The following is a 21,072-nucleotide window of genomic DNA, read 5'->3' on the forward strand; positions in this document are numbered from 1 at the left end:
CTTCAATAAATGGTGCTGGGAAAACTGGAAAGCCGCCTGCAAAAGAATGAAAAAGGACTGTTGTCTATCAACGCAAACCAAAATTAACTCAAAATGGATTAAGGGCTTGACTATAAGACCCGAAACAATAAATTGCATAGAAGAAAATATAGGATAAGCTCATGGACCTTGGACTTAAAGAAGATTTTATGAATTTGACCTCAAAGGCAAAGAAAGTAAAAACAAAAATAAATGAATAGGACTACATCAAACTAAAAAGCTTCTGCATAGCAAAAGAAACCATCAATAAGGAAACCATCTGAATGGGAAAATATATTTGCAAGCAATGCCTCTGATAAGGGCCTAATATCCAACATATACAAAGAACTCATACAACTCAATAACAACAAAAAAACCCCCAAACAATCCCATTAAAAAATGGGCAGAGGACCTGAACAGACACTTTTCCCAAGAAGATATACAAATGGCCAACAAACATATGAAAAGATGCTCAACATCACTAGATATTAGGGAAATATATATCAAAAATCACCTGTTAGAATAGCTCTAATCAACAGGACAAGTAATAACAAGTGTTGAAGAGAATGCAGAGAAAAAGAAACTTCATACACTGCTGGTGAGACTGCAAATTGTTACAGCCACTATAGAAAACAGTATGAAGTTTCTTCAAAAAACTAAGAATTAATCTACATATGATACAGCAGTCCCTTTACTGCGTATTTACCCCAAAGACTTGAAAACATATATCTGAAAAGATATTTGCGCAGCTATGTTCATAGCAGCATTATTCACGGTAGCCAAAACATAGAAGCAACTGAATAGATGATTGGCTAAAGAAGCTGTGGTACATATATGCAACGGAATACTACTCAGCCATAAGAAGAGATGAAATACTGCCATTTGCAACAACATGGATGGACCTTGAGATAATCACGCTAAGCAAAATAAGCCAGACAGAAAAAGTTGAAAACCACATGATATCACTTATATGTGGGACATAAACCTAAAAGCAACAAACAAACAGGACAAACATACAGAGACTCATGGACATGGACAATAGACGAATGGTTACCGGAAGGTGTGGGGGGAGGGGAGGGAGATGGATAAAAGGGGTCTGTGGTGACAGAAAGAATTCTAACTACGGGCACAATGCAGTAATATATGCCTTACTGTTGAATTGTACAACTGAAACTTACTGGATTTTGTTAACCAATGTCACCAAAAAAAAAAAAAAAAAAAAAAAAAACCTCTGGAAAAAAAAAAAAAAATGAAGTCATCAGGAGAGAAAAGGAGAGACAATGCCCTGATGACATTGTTTTCACCCTGGATCCAGCCTTCCCCAAAGATATCTATCCATGGACTTTTCAGTTAAATCAGCTTGAGTTTGAGTTTTTGACACTTGCAAGAAAAAGCCCTCGGTTATAGCACAGAAGAATTCCACTTCTTATATGTAACAAACATCTAAAAATCCTCTCCCCTGTTTCTCAGTATCTCTGTCATTCCAAATAGCAGTTGTGCTAAATTCCTAGTCTCATTCTCTCAAATCTCCCAGAAACCTTCTCTCCTAAACTCAGATCACTCTACATATTCATTTTCCTTACTCCCATCCTCAAAGCATTTCTGGCTCTCTTCCTCTCCTACTTCCTCCAAGAGAAACAAAATCTAGCTGAGCTTTGTAGTTCAGTCTAGCCTTCTGAGGCCCCTTTTCTGTATCTCTACTCCTTATGTAGATCAGTACAATTAAGGTCCAGGATGCTTTCTGAACAGCAAAGGATCCTTCCTCTTCGAAAGGGTGATAGGCTGAAAATACATGTAAATTTTCTGTTCTGGTCTCATTTGTATTCCATACAAATAGTGTGTTTGCTTGGATATTAATTCTGTTTGCAAAAAGCTACTCCTGGGGTTCCCTTTGGGTATGTTTTGCCAAGATAGTGCCTTAGGGTTTTGTTTTATTTTGTATGCTTTTTGAATGTGTGTGTGTTGCGGAGAGGGGGGGAGGATTAAACTTGTTTGGTTGTTTTTGTAAGTCAGATACAGACCAAGCTGATACGGAGTGGTAGAGGCAATTTAACGACTGTCACTCATTCTATTGCCTTTTATTTCTCTCCTCTCTGGGAACATTCTTTGGGTTTTCTACAGAAATAGCTGGAGACTCTCATGGACAATTGCCTCACTCAGCAGCTTTTTCATAAACACATATTTTAGATACTGTGCCCAGGACTCTTTTAAGTGTCATAAGAATATTAACTCATTCAAAAGCAGCCTAGCTGCCGTTGGAAGAGTACCAGTACTAGCTCCATAAAGATCTAGATTGTCTTTTCACATCAAGAGGCATCCAAACTTTCTATTATGCTGGACACTCAGTTGATCCTCAGCCCCTTTGTGAATACATTGGTTCTGAGTGGTCTGAATCCCATTCTTGGGTCTACTCAATCTGTCTGTGGTGCCTTCAGGCTGGGGGACCCGTGGGGACACCACCTAGCATGATGGCTGCTTAGAGTCCAGGGAACTGTGTCAAGATGACTCTGGGAGACATGTCACCTTTTAAAAGCCCCATCTTTCTTTTACACATTTTTCTCCTTCTGCATCTTCCCAATCACAATAAAGTAAAATATATTATAGTGTCCTGGAATGGTAGGAAAAAGATGGGACAACATATCCAAGAATATTTGAGAAGAGTTTAATGAAGGTACTATTTTAAAAGGCGTGGATAGGGTTAAAGGCCACTTCTGGGAGCCATTACCAGTCCCAGGCCTGAAGGGGCAAGGGCAGAGAGTGGTAAACAGAACCAAGAGAGAACTGTAGGAGAGGGCCACAGGGTTGGAGCAATGGCATTCAGGTGAAGAATATAGCCACTGCTAAAAGAGTGGCCCTCTGGGCGTATAGAGGGTGGTCCTGAATAATACCCTCCTCTGTAATCTCCTGCAGGTGTCTCCCATTGGCCAAACCAAGTAAAAGTCTGCAGACCTTTAATGTAGCCCACAAAAGTCAGCCCTGAGTCACAGAGCAGGGTGGAGAGTGGATTTGGAGGGACAGAGGTAAAACCAGCAGTCACATCCTATCTTTTCCCACAGCTATCACCTTGGTTCAGGCCTCACCCTTTTTTGCCTGGTCTAGGGTTGTTCTCTTGATCCATCTAATCCATTGGTTTGATGACCAGGTCTGTTCCCAAGAGACTACATTTATTCAGCACGGAATTGGGGTATATCAACCTGCGTCCAGGAACCAGCTCTGCAGTGTCACTCTCTCCAAGGGTACAGGCCAAGGCGGCCCCAGCAGGCAGTTTCCCAGCGCCTTTGGACCCTCCCACCGCACGGGTACGGGAAGTCCCTCAGTCCAGGCACAAATCCAGGGCGCCCCCCGCGGTCTTCAACGCCTGCACCGCGGGGCCGGTAGGGAGGTGGGCAGTGGAGAGCGCAGGCGCAGTGCCCGCACCCACGGCCCCTCTCCCCGCCGCGCCTGGCATCCTCAGTAGCCACCGCCGCCGTTTTCCTGGCGAAGAGCGCGGAGCCCTCAGCGGGCTCCGAGGCTGTATTTAGGAGCGCAGCAGCTAGCAGCCCCGGCGTGCCTTCCTTGCCGGGACACTCAGGTAACCCGGCCCCGAGAGCCGATCGGCAGCCGCGGACTGGGACCTTGACCCTGCCTGCCCAGCCGCCCCACCTGGAAGGGGTGGGAGAGTCCTGCGAATCCCACACGCCCGCTTTTAGCCGTTGCATCTAAAGGTCAGAGTATCTCTTTCTGGGTTGGGCCAGCCAGGGGCAAAGCGCCCCGCCCTCTCCACAAACCTTTGTGGGGGACTGTGCTCGACGCCTGAAAGGCCGTGGGGACCCCACTTCCCTGCACTGGTCTTTTGGGGAACCAGGACTTGGGGTCAGTACGGTCAGCATCAGCTACGGCCTCTACGCCCCCACTTCCTGCCGCCGTCGCAGGTATGGGTCCTTCCCCAGCCTCTATGATAAAGGCCAAGGGCTATTGCTTTCCTCTCTCCTAGAAGCCCACCCAACAAGGGTGAGTCCCTATGGCGTCATGGGATCAATTTCAAATACAAACTTTTAAGAATGCTGAATGGTTTTAGAAATATGGCCAAGAATTAGTATTTTCTTTTACTCTCGTCTAATGTCTATGTTTCTCGAACGCATCTAAATGGGTTGAGATTTTCGTGGAGAATAAACGGTTCGTAGAAATCTTTCCCCAATAAAAGAGGAGGGCAAGGAGTAGTGGGTCAGGCTACGGCCGAGTATGGAAGCTGGAGGCGCAGGGCAAGTCTACTCAACCTTCCCCAGCCCACCGTAGAAAAACGGAATCCTCCCTGACCAGCCTCTGGGCGCTGTAGCATTTCTACGCCACGTGCGCCGGTTTGGCCTCTTTTGAGAGGAAGAGTAGATAAAAGGGTGGCGTGGGCCAGCAGGAAGACTTGTGTTGGGGCGAGTGGGGGCGCTGCACGGATCTGCATTTCCGTCCAATCTTTGGCGGGGCTTGGCTAGGAGCGGGAGGGAAAGCACGCTGCTGAGTGACGACTAAGGTCCCCGAGATAGTGACGCACTGGGTGGAGAGGGCTGTGGGCGGCTAGGGAGAGGGCGGTCTCCACTGGCTATTCCGCCGGAAAGGACTTTGATTGGGGCTGCCCGTGTCCGTGGTGCTGAAGTGCCTCAAGAGCCTCCGTCGGCTTACTTTGGGCCGCTGCCTGCCTCACGGTTCTACTCTGCAACTTTGCCAGAAATAGCCCATCTCCTAGGCCGGTGGCCAGAGTGGAGCCGGTCCAACACTGAAACCCTTTGCAGATGGGTTGATGTCGGTTTCCTGAAGATAACATAAAGGCAAATGTGGCTCGCTGATGCTGACCCTACATAACAGATTTGATTTTCTACATGCAAGTACACACACAGTGAGCATGAACATGAATCTCACATATGTATATGTAGGATACACATATGTGAATACACAGGCAAACATAATGCACATGTAAATACACTCCTGTTTTTAACGCCATCACACACTACAAGTCACACATTTTTCCAGAACTTTTGAGTAATCCATCGTTATTTTTTTTGATACCTCTAGTGTTTCTGATCTCTGCAGAACCATTAATTTTCATAATCATCTGTTCCCAAATCACAGAACCTGTGGATTAAAGTGCTTGGTATTTTGCCGAGCAATTAAGTATTTATACATGCAGTATTTTAATAGCAGAACAAAGACAGTCTAGAAAGATAGAAAATTGATATTTATACAAAATAAAAGATGTTCCTCAAGGAAGTTAAAAAGAATTAATGAAAAATTTATAGATAATAACCTTATGGAAAGTTATAATCTGAAGAAAGTATGACTGAGATGTATCATAATGCTGGCAATTTCAAATATACTGGTATTATATGGTTTGCGAACTTAAAGTTTACGTATATATCTTTCAAAACATTGATATCTGTTTTTTCTCACAAAATGTATGTTCATTGTAAGAAATTTAGGTAATAGAGAAATGCATAAACTAGAGAAAAACCATTGTAAATAGATTTTCTTTTAGATAAACACACATGCATTTTAAATGGATTGATCTTCTGTTGGTTGAATTTTCACTATAGAATTTATCATTAATGTCTTTCAAACCAATACACATAAAACTAGGTCATCATTATTAAAGGTTGAATAATATTGTACTATGTGGATAGAATGTAATTTATTTAAACAATCTCATAATAATGAACATTTATGTATTTACAATTCTTTGCTATTATAGACAGTTCTGCAAACAATATTTTTGAACAAACATCTGTTTACTTGTTTGACTATATTCTTAAAACAAATTCCTAGAAATGAAATTGATGATTCAGCAGGTAGATACATTCTATTTTTCATTTATTCGTTCAATTATTTTCTGTCTCCTCTCTTGTCTGTTTTATTCTTTACTATGTTCTCAGCATTTAAACAGTGCCAGTGTATTCAAGAAATATTTATTGGGAGAACACTATTTCCAGATTGTGCTACAGAAAAAGTGTACCGATATATACCACTATAAACACTGAATTAGAATGTCAGTATCCCCACACTATCACCAAAATTAGGTTATCAGATTTTATCAACCTTTTAAAAATATTTTCCAATTGAATAGGCAGAAAAGAACATCTTTTCATATATTTATTGGTTATACTTATTTCTTATACTATTTTGTGAACTCATATCCTTATTCAATTGATGTGCTTACATTTTTTCTTATTTATAAGAGCTCTTTGTTTCCTAAGGAATCGGTTACATATGTTGTAATTTTTTTTCTTAATTTTTTTTATTTTTAAATTTATGATATTTTATACTGTATAGAAAATTTCAATTTCTATGTAGTCAAATATGTATTTTCTTTACCATTTCTGTCATTTACATTAGTCTTTCACTTCTCTATAATAAAAGAAACTACCATATTTTTTATTTTATAAAAAAGATTACATTTTAAACTCTAGGTTTATACCCCCACTTCCTTTTTTAGTTAAATTCTTTTCATTTAGTAAAATTCTATTGAAGATGGCTTTAAAGAAGTAATTATTTATGTTTAACCCACACACATATACATAGGCTTGTCCTCCATGAGGAATAACATGTAACCCTTCGATGTGCTGTATTTAATTTCTAAATATTTAATGAAAGTGTTTTTACTTAAAATGCTGTTTAGTCTGTAGTATTTTTTAACTGTTAGTATGCAGTCTTTTTCAAAAGGAGCTATTCTTTAGAGTATTTTTTTGTAGATGAAAGAAAATATAACACAGTCTACCTTTAGCCAAATTAAGGAATTCATATCACTGAGGTTCATAAGAATGTACACAAATAAGGTTGGTCAAATACCTTAAAAAACAAACAGTTTTTTTTTTTTTTGACATCCATTATGGATCAAAATAACTCTTTCCAAAAACTAAAAGAATGATTATTCAGGCATTGATGAGCTATTCTGTAGTATTTTCTTTCAGGGGTTTAAAAACATTTTAGAACAGACAAATGGGAATAATTTTATTGTTTTAATAGAAGAAAATTTAAAATATAGCTGATTATAAAAAATGAAAACAACACCAGAATAGAAGATAAAACCCTCTAATAAGTCATTCTCCATAGGTAACCACGAATATTAATTTGTAACAAATACTTTTAGATCATTAAATTAATAAATAAATATACATTTCATTGAATGTAAGATGTTATTAATTGTAAGATGCATTTTGACTTGAGAAATTTGAAAAAAATGTGCATCTTAAATTTGGTGTATCATAAATAGAATCATATTATATCTATTTTTCTATTTTTCCACATAAGATATGGATATCTTCCCACCTGATAATATAAATATTGAATTAATCAATATTTAATTTAAGTACATTTAGATTATTTACAATTTTGGATAATAAAAACAATGCTTAGTGAATATTCTTTTAATATACCACTGTGTTATGGTGTTATTTCTTTAGAATAAATTCCTAATTGAAATTAGGAAATGGGTTAGGGAGAATGTACATTTTACATTTTGGTACATATTGTTTGCCCTCCAAAAATCTTGAACAATTTGCTCTGCAACCAATAGTGCATGCTGTTCTAGATTCTTCACTCACTTATGTTAGATATAATCAGCTTTTTCCATTTTCCTTACCTAAGAGGAAAAAGTTATCTCACTCTCCTTTTAATTTTTGTGTCTGTTTATAGAAATTGTGCATCTTTCCGTGTGTCTATTGGGTTATTTGTATTTCTTCTTTTGTGAATTACCTATTCATAGCCTTTGCCCAATTTTCTTGAGTTTTTAAGAGCCCATTTGGATGAAAGTCGTTGACTTTGTTGTTTTTAGTTTGTCACTTAAAATTATTTTTATTTTTATTTTTATTATTTGTTTTGCACAGAAGATTTAAATTTTCATGGAGTCAAACCTGTTGATCTTTCCTTTGTGATGTTTGAGTGGGATTTGACACCACTCTAATCCCCACCCCAAGATTATAAAACTATTCTCTAGCGAGAGAAAGAACATGATTAAATTTACTAAGGACTAGAACCTAGATTCTTATTGTCTTTAGATAGTCACCAATTCTGTTTCTAAACAGGATCTAAAAGGCTTTGTCTATTTGTTTGTAGACCTGCCAATCAGCTCTAGCTAAGGGGTGGGGTAGTTGCAAGTGGAGGGGCTCAAACTGAAGAGGGGCAATGATCGATCACACTGGCTGACTTATTTAATTAATATGGCTGACAATTCTGTTTTAGCTATTAGAAATGGGAGTTAGTGAATTTAGTCACATGAGAAAATAGTATTTGGGGAGATTGGCAGAGAGATTAACAGATTAATCATAACTTTTTTCATACTTTTACATAATTTAGAGTCTTTCCAAAGACACAGACTTAATGAAGTGAATATGTATAGAATATCTTAATTTCAAATGGATAGCTGAATTCCCTAATACCTTTGAACTTGGATAACATTGCTATCCACACCTCAGATCTCCTAGCAGATCTCAGCATTTGTTGGTCTATCTAGGAACCTGACAGTTTGTGGTTATTATAATGAAGATTAGACCTTCCCCCAATTATTAGGTCCTTGAGGAATCTTTACCTCCTGGTGAGCTAAGTAGAAATATACTCTTTCAGTCTGGGATTGGAATTTGTTGGTGAGGAAGAAGATGATGGCATTAATCATATTCTAACCAGGACCACTTTTTTTCTGAGCACTTTAAAATATTTTGCTGGTGATGAGAATAGTGCTTCATTGTCCTTGCTGAGGCCACCTTGTACCATGAATGATATTCTTAAACACTCTGATAAGTCACGGTCCCAGGATATTATGCACCACTGTTATATCTTCCTTCTTGTTTCATATTTCTCTTGCATTATTTTGATTATAAAAGCAAGCAAAGTACCCTTCTCTATCACTACACATTTTTTTTCCTGCCATTCTGCCCTTAGCATTAGATTCTCCAAGTAACCAAAGTGTTACATTAATAGTCACTGTCTGCTGGCCATTGAGTGTGAGAAGGAGAATGATAATCACTCTAGTGCCTCCTCCTTTCTCACTTTTTATCTATCTACCTTGTGGTCTGGACACAGGAAATACCCTTCTACGCGGTTGGAAAATGTCAAAGACTAACTGAGATCACAGAGCTTTTTATCTTCTGTGGACTAAAACTTTATTTTGCCTTATAAATGTTAATACATATATATAATTTTCAAATTTTGGCACTTATATAACATTACACATACTAAATTATTTATTCTCTCTTGTTTCTCTTATAGGCAGTGCTGTAGTGGAATTATGTGTGACCAATGGGCCTACTTCATGTGCAGTTAACACTATTCCATAGTTACGTTATATATGAACTCAATCCACATGCCTGTCATCTTTACTAAAATTTAATCGTTTTCTCACTTATCAAAGGCACTTGCTTTGTATCTCTTTTCTTTTATTTAAGACCCCAAACTATCAGCAACTTTACTGAACTCTGACTTTTACTTTAAGAACTTGACGAAGGAAAGTAGAAATCTAATTTCCTATTTATTTTGCTTCTGATCTCTGTGTAACTCTGGCCGACCTATTCTATGTGGGGGTGAAGATCCCAAAGGCGAATGAGGCTGCTGAGGGTGGTGATGAATTAAAGCCAGATACTTACTTTACTTCTTGGATTCCCTTAGAGTTAGGAGATAAAAGATAGAGTTAGGTTGCAGAATTGTGGCGATGAAAGGACTGCTTCACAACTACTTAGACCTAGAATTAGAGGTTCTCAGTTAAGAAGGTGACTTTCTCCAAAGCAAGCCAGCTATGCTAGAGGACTCATTTATTCTCTCAGCATTCCTTGAGTCTGGCAATGCCCTAGGACCTGTGGATACCAAGAAGATAAGGATATAATCTCTGTTCTTGGAGCAGTAACACTTTATCAGGGGTTAGTGTTACATATACAACTCACAGTGATACTGTATCAAGCACTAGAACAGAGCCCTGTAGAAACTGTTATTGAGCCCAGAGGAGGAACAGATTGTTCAGTGAGTAGTCTACCAGGATGAGTGTGGGTATGTGGGTAGGAGTTTGCCAGAGATTGCTTTGTTTGGTCTCAAATTGGGCTGTAAGGTTGGACAGCTTGGATTTGAAGCCTGGTTGCACCTTTGTAAGCTTCACTTATTGATTGATTGATTGATTGAAAAAAAAAAAGGTACTAATGTTAGTTAGTTCCTACCTTGTTTGGGTTGTTGTGAGATTAAGTAAGATAACACCTGTAAAGAATTGGTATAAGTCTGGTGCATAGTAGTCTAGTTGGATGTGTGAGGTTTTTTTTTTTTTTTTTGCCTTCCTATAAAGTTGAATGTAAATCACTCTGGATTATTGATCCTCTTGTCAGAGCTCTCAAGGTTAAAAAAAAGCTCTGTATAAATGCTTTATGTCTTCTAAATCTGTATGGTAATGCTAATCTGGGAGTTTCTCTTCTAATGTAGTTTAAATCTCAATCTGCAGCTTTTTGCCAATTCTCATGCTATCCCCCCCAAAATAGGTCTGGAATTGTCATTATTTTTGCTTTGCTCTTCAGTACTCTAATGTTAAAGCAAATACCTATTTAATTGTATAATTTCCTTCCTTTAATGTATATAACACTTATGTCTCTTTTGTGGCACTTGATACCATATTATCTTTTTCCCCAAATGAACATGTACGTCTTTAAGAGAAAGCCTGTCTTCTTAATTTTATTATAGGCACTCAATAAATACTGACTGAATGAAGGAATAAACATGAATGCATGGGGCTGCCATATTAGCTGGTGTGATCTCAGGCTGCCCTCATAGAAACAGAATCTCCTCAATAGGAGAGATTACAGAAACCAGTGTATGTTTAGAAAAGAGTGGTTAACATTGTGAGGAGATTGAAAACCATGATTATACATGGAATAAATGAAAAAAGGGAAGATTTTCAGTTCAAAGAAGAAAAAACTCATGATGAGACATCTGAGAGGATAGGAAATAAATAGTAGTTTCTGATATTGAAAGGTTGTCATGTGGAAGAAGGACTGAATTAGTGGAAATATGTAAGAACAGCCTCTGGAAATTATATGGAGAAAGATTTCGACTCAATGTTAAACATAATCTTATAATCAGAGTGACTCCCAGGTGGCTACCTTGAGAAGGAGTAAGTTTCCTGTCATTGTAGGTGTTCAAACAAACTGTACTATTTATTGGGAATGCTGTAGAGGATGTAGTTACTTGCAAAGGAATTGGAGAGGATGTAGTTACTTGCAAAGGAATTGAAAAGTTTTTTTCAATTCTCATGGTCTTTAATTCTATGTATATTATTATAGTATGTATATGGTTGTCCTATATTACATGTATAAATTATATATGTATATCTATAAAGACATATAGATATATATATGACTTTTCTATTCTCATTATCACCATTTTGCTTAAGTTAATGAAGGGCGAAAATTACTTTTCAAAAAATTAATCTCGATTATTTAAAAAATATTACTAACATGTTTATGCTTGAGGACACCAGTTTATAAAATACAATCCTACATGAACACTGTGTGCTTAAACTGCAATAAACAAGTTTAATAATGTTGTTAGCATTTCAAGTGCAAATAAGTATTATTTCAATTTCTAAATTAAATCTAAAAAGAAAATAAGTGAGTCAGAGTCCACTTGTCTTGATTCAGATGAGTTGTGGTTTAAAGTTCAAGGCTTCATCATTACTACTACCATCATTACTACCACCATCATCACTAACATTTATTTAGCATTTACTATGTACCTAGCTTTGTTTTAAGCACACATATTAACTCATATATGTCTCCCAACAGCTCCATGATAGATACTGTTATCTCCAACACATTTTTAACATTTTATTTAGAAATAATTTCAAACTTATAGGAAAGTTAAACTCATAGTCCAATTAATGTCTTGGGTGAAGGATAATTCTCATATATCCTTCATCCCAAGTTCTCTAATTGTGAACTTTTTTTTTGCAATGTTTGCTTTATCATTCATTCATATTCTTTTTCTCTTTTTTGAGCCAATTGAAAGTAAGTTGCAGATGTGATGCCTAATTACTCCTAAATACTTAGATGTTTTCCTTAAAGACAAGACAGTCTCCTGTATAATCACAGTATTATCATCAAAATGAGTAATTTAACACTGATATAATTCTACCATCTAACCCACAGACCTAATTCAAAATTAGCCATTTGTCCTAATAATTTACTCTTTGGGAAATGTTTATTTTTATTTTTTTTATTTCTAGTCTAGTATCAAATCCAAGATTAAGAATTGCAGTTAGTTGTTATGTCTCTTTAATCTGTAATTTGTGACAGTTCTTCATTCCTTTCTTGTCTTCAGTTGACATTTTTCAGAAGTTCAGGCTATTAGTTTTGTAGAATGTCTCTCATTTTGTCTGATGTTTCTTTGTAATAAGGTGCAAGTTATACATTTTTGGCAGGTATATGATAGAAATGATATTGTGTTCTTCTCAGTGTATCTTATTAAGAGAGTCAAAATTGATTTGTCTTTTTGCTGGTGATATTAACTTTGATGATTTGGTTAAGGTGATACTTCTCCACTGTAAAGATATTATTTTTCCCTTTGTAATTAATAAGTATTTTGTGGGGGGATACTTTGAGACTATGTAAACATCCAACAAACTTTCAGTCAATTATTTTATGATGATTTCAGTCAATTATTTTAGGATGATTCTTTCTTGAATATATTATTACTATGATGACTGTCAAATGGCAATTTTTCCACTTTCAACATTTATTTTACATTTACTAGTTGGTTCTATTATAAGGAAGAATTTTCTCTTTTATCATTATTCGTTTATTCATTTAATTATATCAGTATGGACTTATGGATTTCTGTTTTATTCAGTGGATTTAACTCATTATTATTATTATTATTATTATTATTATTATTATTATTGATTTTGATGCTGAAATTATGACATATTTGGCCATTGGAACTCCATTCAAGCTGGTTGTTGTGTTCTTTTGACATTTCTATATTATCCTTGGAGTACTTTCTGGTGTAAGGTGTTTTAGGCTCATCTCGTATTTTTCCTGCCCCAACCATTTTAGTCATTTCAAAAGCTATTTCTCTAAGGAGCTTTCATTCCTTTTAATAGAGAGTGTTAAGATCTGGGTGCTAGGTGTGGTCATTGCTATTGGGGTGCTGTTTCTTTTGGGCCATTGTAGCTGACAGAACCAGGAAACTGACAAACACATATAAACATATATCTCTACTTCTATATCTATTCATCTATTTATATTAAAACTCATGAATTTACTCTAATATCTCCAACTCCATTCCAATACTACAGGGTTCATTCTAGTCTTCACCCTTTTTTTTATTTGTAACTTTCTTCTCTAATGGGGAGAAATCTTCCATATATTTAACTATTTGCTCATTTTCCCTTTATGTAACCAATATCCTGACCTCATGGGCCACCTCCTTGGCTCAGGCTCCTCCTCAGACCCAGTCCTCTGACTCCACCAGCCTCCTTATAGCCTTAAGTTATACAGCTAGAAAGTGGTGGAGCAGAATGAATGCAAAGCTGCTAATTACTTGACAGAGAGCCCTTTATTGGGTCTTCAAGCCCAAGGGCATTTATTTGTGAAACTCTTCCAGTGAAGATGCTCAGGAAAATGGGCCCTTGGGCTAATGAGATAAAGATTTAACCAGCAGAGTGGCAGCCCGCAGGGATGTGCCTTTCCTGAGAAACTTGGAGAATGAAGGGTGGAGGCACCTGCCAAATGCTGCCACCTGCCAAAAACATTTTTCCAAAACTGGTACGGTTAGTTGATCAGTCAACCAGTACTACCAGTGCCACAAATATCCCACTAAGTTTTGATACTGTATGAAGAGCACGTTCCATTAAGAGAGGAACATATCACCGTGCTGTATTTCTAGAGAGGGAAATATCGCTTTTATTAGCAGCTTCTTAAATTGAAATTCTAGGAGATGGATGATAGTGTCTGTTTTTTTTTTAGTGTTGACATAATTTCTTAGTCCAGAAGATCAGAAATCTGTTCATGTTTTAGAAAACAGCATGAGTTCCATCTGTTCATGTCAGATTTTTCCACATTAACACGTAGATTTATGGAGTGGTAACTTATGTAAGAAAAAACAATGGTAATTATATTCTTTGCTGCCATTTGGAATCCACATTATTTTTTTTTTAGTCATGAAAATATAGTAATATGCACATACATGCACAATGAATTAATTCTTTCAAATACTATGTATGATAAAGGCATCCTCCTTAGTTTATGTAGTGTTTCACCTCTGTTTTGGTTTGGGTTCTAGACACCATCGATTCAAATCTCTCTGTAATATGGCCTGTTTATCCACAGTTTTCCTTTTGACAGAAGGCACAGAAATACAACAGCTACATTTGGCTTCCTAGGTGACTATTCTGGTCTGACTGAAGTAGTGTTGTTTTTTTTTCCCCCCTCTGATGAAAATAGCCTAATTTTTCCTCCTGATTTTTAAAGTAAATACATGCTTATGCAGAAAAAATTTTTAAGTAAAAAGAATATTGAAAAATTGAAATTCTACCATCTATAAGTATAGATAGAAATGTCACATAAATAGAATCATACCATGAATAGTTTTTTATACCTTTCTTTTTACTTAGCAATGTAACATGAAAATTTTTTTATGTCAGTATATAGACACATACATCATCTTTTTGGATGACTGCATAATATTGCTTTGGTGTTTTTATTTAACTAGTCTCCCATTAAAGGACAATTATTTCCAATTATTCATTGTGTAAAGAAAGCCATGATGAATATCCTTGCATGCCATCTTAGTGTAGTTTACTAGTGATTTCCTCAGGATATATTCCTGGAAATGGCATTGCTAGGTCAAATAGTTCATACATTTAAAATTTCGATACATGTTGCCGGTAAAATTAACTACTGACAAGATGGATTATGTGATGCTTGTCCTTCACATGCAATGTCTGTGCCAAGGACAGGACTTCATAATGTCTCTTTTCAGCTTTGCAGTAGTATTACACACACACACACACACACACACACACATACACACAAACACATTCATTAAAGGAGTGATTTTTTAATCTAGGTATGCCATTTAACCAACCAGGTGTTGTTAGTTTCATTCAAAATCTGACTTATGGTTTGGTCTGAAAAAAAGATGGCATCTGGTCACCATTTTTTTAATTGCTTTATCTTATTTGGGTTTAATGAAATGTGGTATATAGGGAGATGGGACTGAGATGTAATTTCATTGAGTGATGGATATAGTGTGAAGAATCAGTTATGATCAAATGAAACCAAAATTTTTAAATTCTGAACTACTTAATTTGGCATTTCCATAAATCTTGGCCTCAAGAGGGATTTCAGGCTTGGCTTTCTCATGGATAAACAGGAGCAGGAACAGGGCAAATGTGAGCAGGGGGTATATGTAGTGTTTGAGAGATTTGAGAGTAGACTGCTGATCCTGGGTATTCCTTTTTTGTTCAGGGATTGCTGCAAGTCCTGGGGGGGTTGGCAGACTTCTTTGAACACAGTTGGGCTGTTTGATCCTCTCTCATGAGAGTTAGGTAAAGGATAAACAACCAATAAGTATGACTTTAATAAGCATATCAGAACAGCCCTGTAATTTGTTTTATATTTAATTAGCACCTAACCTAATTGGTGATTTAACCACTTACATACCTACAAAAAAGATCATGGAAATAGAAAACGATCATTTTACTCCTACTCCTCCCCCTTTTAGCAATGACTTCTTGCTACTCTTAACAGTCACACAGCACGGCTGTATTTAAAGGCGCTGATTCACAGCAAACTGATTCTTTTTTTTTTTAAGACAGTAGGAAAGTGAGTGGTAGATGATAAATATATGTTCATTGAGAATGGCATATTTTATGCAAATTATAAGTCCACTACTTCAGAGATTAGAAAGGCTCTTTCCTGGAAGGAGAAGTGTCAATTTTAAATGGTGCAAGACTCTTGCATTCAGTAAGTTCTTAGCTGCCAGCCGACATGTTCATCATAGTGTGCCAGAATGGATTTTCAAATAGTATAACACAAATTGCCCTGCTCCAAATCTGGCTGCATTGCCTTCGCACAAGCCAAATCAACTTTCTTCTTTGAAAACTGTCGCATAAGGCTTCTTTTCAACCCCAGTTAACCTTTTCCAGTTAACTAGTATGCACAGTTTATTATAGTTTATTAAAGTCATTAACCACCTTTGAGTATAGAGGAGCCAGGCTTCTTGCTTGATTTTGCTTACACAGTAATAGACCCAGTTTCTTCCAAGCTGATGGCAAGAGAGAATGTTTAGTCCAGCTCTAAATGGACTGATAACTCCCATCCCTTTTCTACCCCTTTCTCTTTTCTACCTTCTGCTCTTATTCAGTCCTTTCCTTTTTCTCTTTGTTCCTCCCAGAGCCAGCTGTTGACTCCTACCATCTCCTGCACAGCTGACAACTCCTGGCTATCCATTCCCTAACTTTCCGCCCTAGATCTGTCAGCTGAGTCTCCAGCTCAAACTTGGACTAGGCCTCCTGTTTGGTGCACTCCCACTTCTCCTTCCCACAAATCCCACAACCCCCCACATATTCCACAGATCTCTCTCCTTCCCTCGCCTTATTTCCAAGTCCCTTAGCTATAATTCTCTCCTTTCCTATAATCCAGACTGACATAGCCCAGCAAAATCCTCAGGCCTCTCTCCCATTCTCCCACAGCCCAGCTTAGCCCAATTCTTTTTGGACCAATTAGACCACTTTCCATTTTGCTCCTCCAGCCTGGCCCACTCTAGAATCCAATACCACTGCCTTTCTTAGTTCAACTAAGCAGCCTTCATCCTCAACTCAACCAGCCATACTTCCAGCTTCAGCCTTAGCCAGCCCCATCAAGCAGCTCTGACCTATACCCTCTTGGGCAGCTTCTGCTTTTCAGCCCCAAATAAGAATTCTTTCTCACCTAAGTATTCATCTTTTTCAAGCTGATGTTAGCTAACATGCTGAGAGGCTTATTATTCAGCCTAGTATGTCCCAAATCTCTTCTAGCCTAGAATGGGTAAGCTGTTGTGAGTCCTGGTGTTGTTATGCATCTGTTAGCACTGCAGGGAGTGATCCTCAAAGAGGATGTCACCACTGACCTGTTACCAGCAAAGTACAGTGATGATGATGGATTTGGACTGATTCATCCACATTCCTCTCCATTCTTCTGAGTAAGAAGATGCATTTGCAAGATGGTTAGCAGGATCAGGAGGCTCATTCAATGGGTGTGGAAACAGAAGCTAGCTATTGCTACAATAATGCAGAATGAGCCCCATCTGAGGGCTGGATTATCAGGGTTAGAGCACCAAAACCAGATTCCAGAATGCAACAAACTTGCCATTCATTCCTCAGACTCAGAGTAAATTTTTTTCCCCCTCAAGATAAAGAAGCTCATGGATAGAGTGAAGGATTTCACAACCTACTATTTTTTTTAGCTAAATATCAGTTTCTTACTGGTCAATAATGTGGGTAATAAAGATCATAATTTATCCCTGAATACTCCTTTTAAATTGGCTATAGCTGGTTCCGCCCCCGCCTCACCCCGCCCCCCCCAGATGATTTGTGGATATGACTAACGGTGGTAACTCTTAGGTTTTTAGCTTTATTTCATCTTGGGTAAGTGATTCAGAATCTGTTTCAAATGACAAGGAGGTATGATGAATGAGGTTTCAAGGCTTTCCTACTTTTAGGCTGAAAGTTCTCTAGTGATGTAGCTCAAATGAAAGTTCTCTTAATCCAAGAACTTTGTAGAGATGCTGACCCCTCTCCTAGGAGAATCCTGGCTGGATTATTCTGCCAATCCTGGGCCAGCATGGGACCAGCATAGAGTCCAAGGACAGGCCAGACTAGGAGAGGGGTTCCTTAGGGATCTGGAACCAGTGTCCCCAGCACAGAGAGTCTGATTGCAGCCGAGGGACAAAGATAACAGTGTGAGAACAATTTCAAGGGTGAAACCGGGATAGAAATGGGAGAATAAATAGCAGAGACTGTGCTACCTGATAGCAAGATAGAACAAAGTTCAAGGAGAATTGTAGAAAGCAGGTCAGGACTAAGTCTTTAGTTTTGTTCAATCCATATTTATTAAATGTGTCTGTGTGCCAGGAACACAAATATGAATGAGAACTCTCTTGCCTTCATGAAACTCACCAGGCCACAATGGAGATTGTGACTTGGCATGCTCCCTTTAGATGGTGCTTGAATCTGTTGAAGAAGTGGACATAGCAGATTAAAGGAGCCACCTTGGGCTGTGCACAACCCAGAAAACTTAAGATGTGTTGACTAGTCCTATTCAGCAATGGTTGTGGGAGGAGGTGGAGTCATGCTATGAGGGCTCCTGACTTCTCTGTGAAGCACTTAATAATCAGCGGTCTAAGAGAATGTTAGTACTTGCCCCTTGGCCTGACATTTGCTGGATAGGCCTAGATGAAGATTTGCGTAGACAGGGTTGGGAGAATGGACAGTGTGTGCAAGGGAGTTAAATGAAAACAAATTTGCCTTGATAATTGCATTTCCAGAAAACTTAGTAATCACATAAAACTAAAAAGGTTCCTAGTAGAAGATAGCTTGAATGAGTTGTTCAGATTTTGTCCCAGTCGGCAGTCCTAAATCCATATTTACCACAACTGACATGCATTTCTTCAGTATGAGCTGTTAAGGACATCTTACGTTATTATTATCTCAGACTACAAACCAATCCTAGGACATTCTTTCAAAAATCTATTCTAGCTTTCTTGATAAATTGTAGGCTATGTTCCTCAATAACTACAGGACAAAATGTAGGCAAATTGTCTAGTATGAATTACTATTATACATCATCCTATCTCACCAAGGAAAGAGTTAATAGCAATTTAACACTGTTAGCAGAGATCACCAGCATTATCTCTGGTCTTTGATTCATTAGAACAACATTATGTGTGAATGAATACTCTTTTATAAATTTTAATGCAAAATATTAATGCTTTATTGGTATTTGTATTAAAATAACATCATTAAAAATAGAATAGGCAGGAGAGGTTCCTTGATTGATAGGATTCTATTTGAAATATTACACAGAATACCAGTGTGCTGTATATGACAAGGTTTAGTTGCAGATATAACAAAAATCACTCTAGCTTTTTCGATCAGAAAGAGGTATGATACAAGGAATCAGAAGGAGATATAATACAAGGAATTAGAAGTTTCTAAAGTCATTGAAAGAGCTGGAGGAGCAGATTTCAAGCTGGGCCTCCAGGCATATTTCCTAGAATGCGTGATTTTATCCTTTAAACATTTCCTAATCAAGCAATTTATACACTGTATATAAGCCTTCTTGCCATGGAAACAGAGCAGAGAGGAAAATAAGCATTTCTTCTATACTAATAAAATCTCCATAGTATTTGACTAATATGAAGGAAGCAAACTAGTATTTATTGACCACCTGCTATATGCCAGGTATTGTTCTAGGTTCTTTTGCTCTATCTTTTTATTAAACCCTTATTAATAACCTTTTCAAGTTGGCAATATCAACCCATCTTACAGATGAAGAAGCTGAAGTTTAGAAAGGTTAAGTGTTATATGCACAGGTAGATAATGATAGAAGCAGAACTCAAATTCAGATCTGCCGCTTCCAGCCAGAACTGATTAAATTTGCTGTTTAGCATTGGTTATTAATCCAAAATCCTATTTGGTAGCATCCAACCAAAGTTCTGATTCAGTATTTAATAGCTATATCCAGTAGGGCAGTTTACTCAGCCATTGAGAAATGTTTTCTCATTAACTTTTTTCTAAATGATCCACAAAGATGTGGTTCCTAAAAGCAGACATTTCGAACAGTATCATAAGGAGCAAGCAAGACATCAAGTAGTTTCTACTTCAGGCTGAAATAACCTTGTTGATATCACTTGACCCAGAACTTTGCAGTCTCATTCAGTACTTTTCTACATCTTAAAAAGATGAAAATTTCTTTTCTAGGGAAAATCATGGATTTACATACAGGCCATTCTTTTGTACACAGCTGTATGTAGGTTTTCTAAGAATACAAATTTGATCTTTAGATGTTCATAGAATGATGATATGAATTTTGTTTGCTGTTGTAACAAATTACAACAAAATTGGTGGCTTAAAATAACACAAATTTATTAACTTGCAGTTCTGTAAATCAGAGATCTAATATGGGTATCACTGGGCTAAAACCAAGGTGTGGGCTGGGTGTGTTCCTTTCTAGAGACTCTAGGAAAGAATCCATTTCCCTGCCTTCTCCATCTTCTAGAGGATGCCCACATTCCTTGGCTCATAACTCCCTTCTATTTTCAAAGCCAGCAACAGCAGGCTGAGTCCTCGAATTGGATCACTCTGACCTTGCTTCTCTTGTCACATCTTCTCTGAGTTTTCTGGTAATGTCTTCCATTTTTAAGGACCCTTGTGATTATATTGGGTCTAACCAGATAATCCAGGAGACTTAAAATAGTCTCCCTATTTTAAGGTCAGTTGATTAGCAGCCTTAATTCCATCTTCAAGCCTAATTCCCCTTTGCCATATAAGGTAATATATTCACGAGTTCTGGGGAATTAGGATGTGGGCATCTCAGTGAGGGGTGAGGGCATGGGGAGCATTATTTTGCCTACCTTGGATGGTTACTTTGCAGTATAGTACAGAAGAAAGGGCTTGGGAAGGGAGACTGGGACCTGACTCTTGTCCATACCATTAACTGGTTATGTTACCCACTAACTTGCAAGCGACCCAAATTCCTAGAACTTATTCTCTCAAATTAAAATGGAGATTATTATACCTACTTCATAGATTTGTTTTGACCTTTAAATGAGAAAATATAGTTGTTGGTTATCTGCCAGACACAGAGAAGGGACTAAATAAACATAGTTACCATTTTAATTAGAGAATGCAGAACCATATTCAGGACCAAGCAATCCAAGAGAGCATATCCCAGGTGCTTAGAAGCATCTGTGCTTGATATTTCCTGTGGTTTAATTTTTCCTTTAATTCTAATTGAATGGTTTCCTCAAATCCTTTCAAAACCAATGTATTGATCATAAATAAATACACAGAACATGAGTGAAGAC

General features: G+C 37.5%; 1 protein-coding gene across 4 annotated transcripts in view; it reads left to right on the forward strand.

Annotated features, from left to right (window-relative positions):
• Positions 1 to 3,448: 3,448 nt before the first annotated feature.
• SLC35G2 (solute carrier family 35 member G2) overlaps positions 3,449 to 21,072 on the forward strand; it is a 29,810-nt gene continuing 12,186 nt past the window's right edge. The window contains exons 1-2 of one of the 4 annotated variants that reach the window (XM_039837235.1): positions 3,449 to 3,589; positions 4,718 to 4,854. The gene's annotated coding sequence lies outside the window, so the exon portion shown is untranslated. The other 3 variants (XM_039837234.1, XM_039837237.1, XM_039837233.1) reach the window with 3 other exon arrangements.

This window comes from Pteropus medius, unplaced genomic scaffold (genome assembly GCF_902729225.1).
Source record: "Pteropus medius unplaced genomic scaffold, Ma_sr-lr_union100, whole genome shotgun sequence".
In the NCBI taxonomy this organism is placed as follows: Eukaryota; Metazoa; Chordata; class Mammalia; order Chiroptera; family Pteropodidae; genus Pteropus; species Pteropus medius.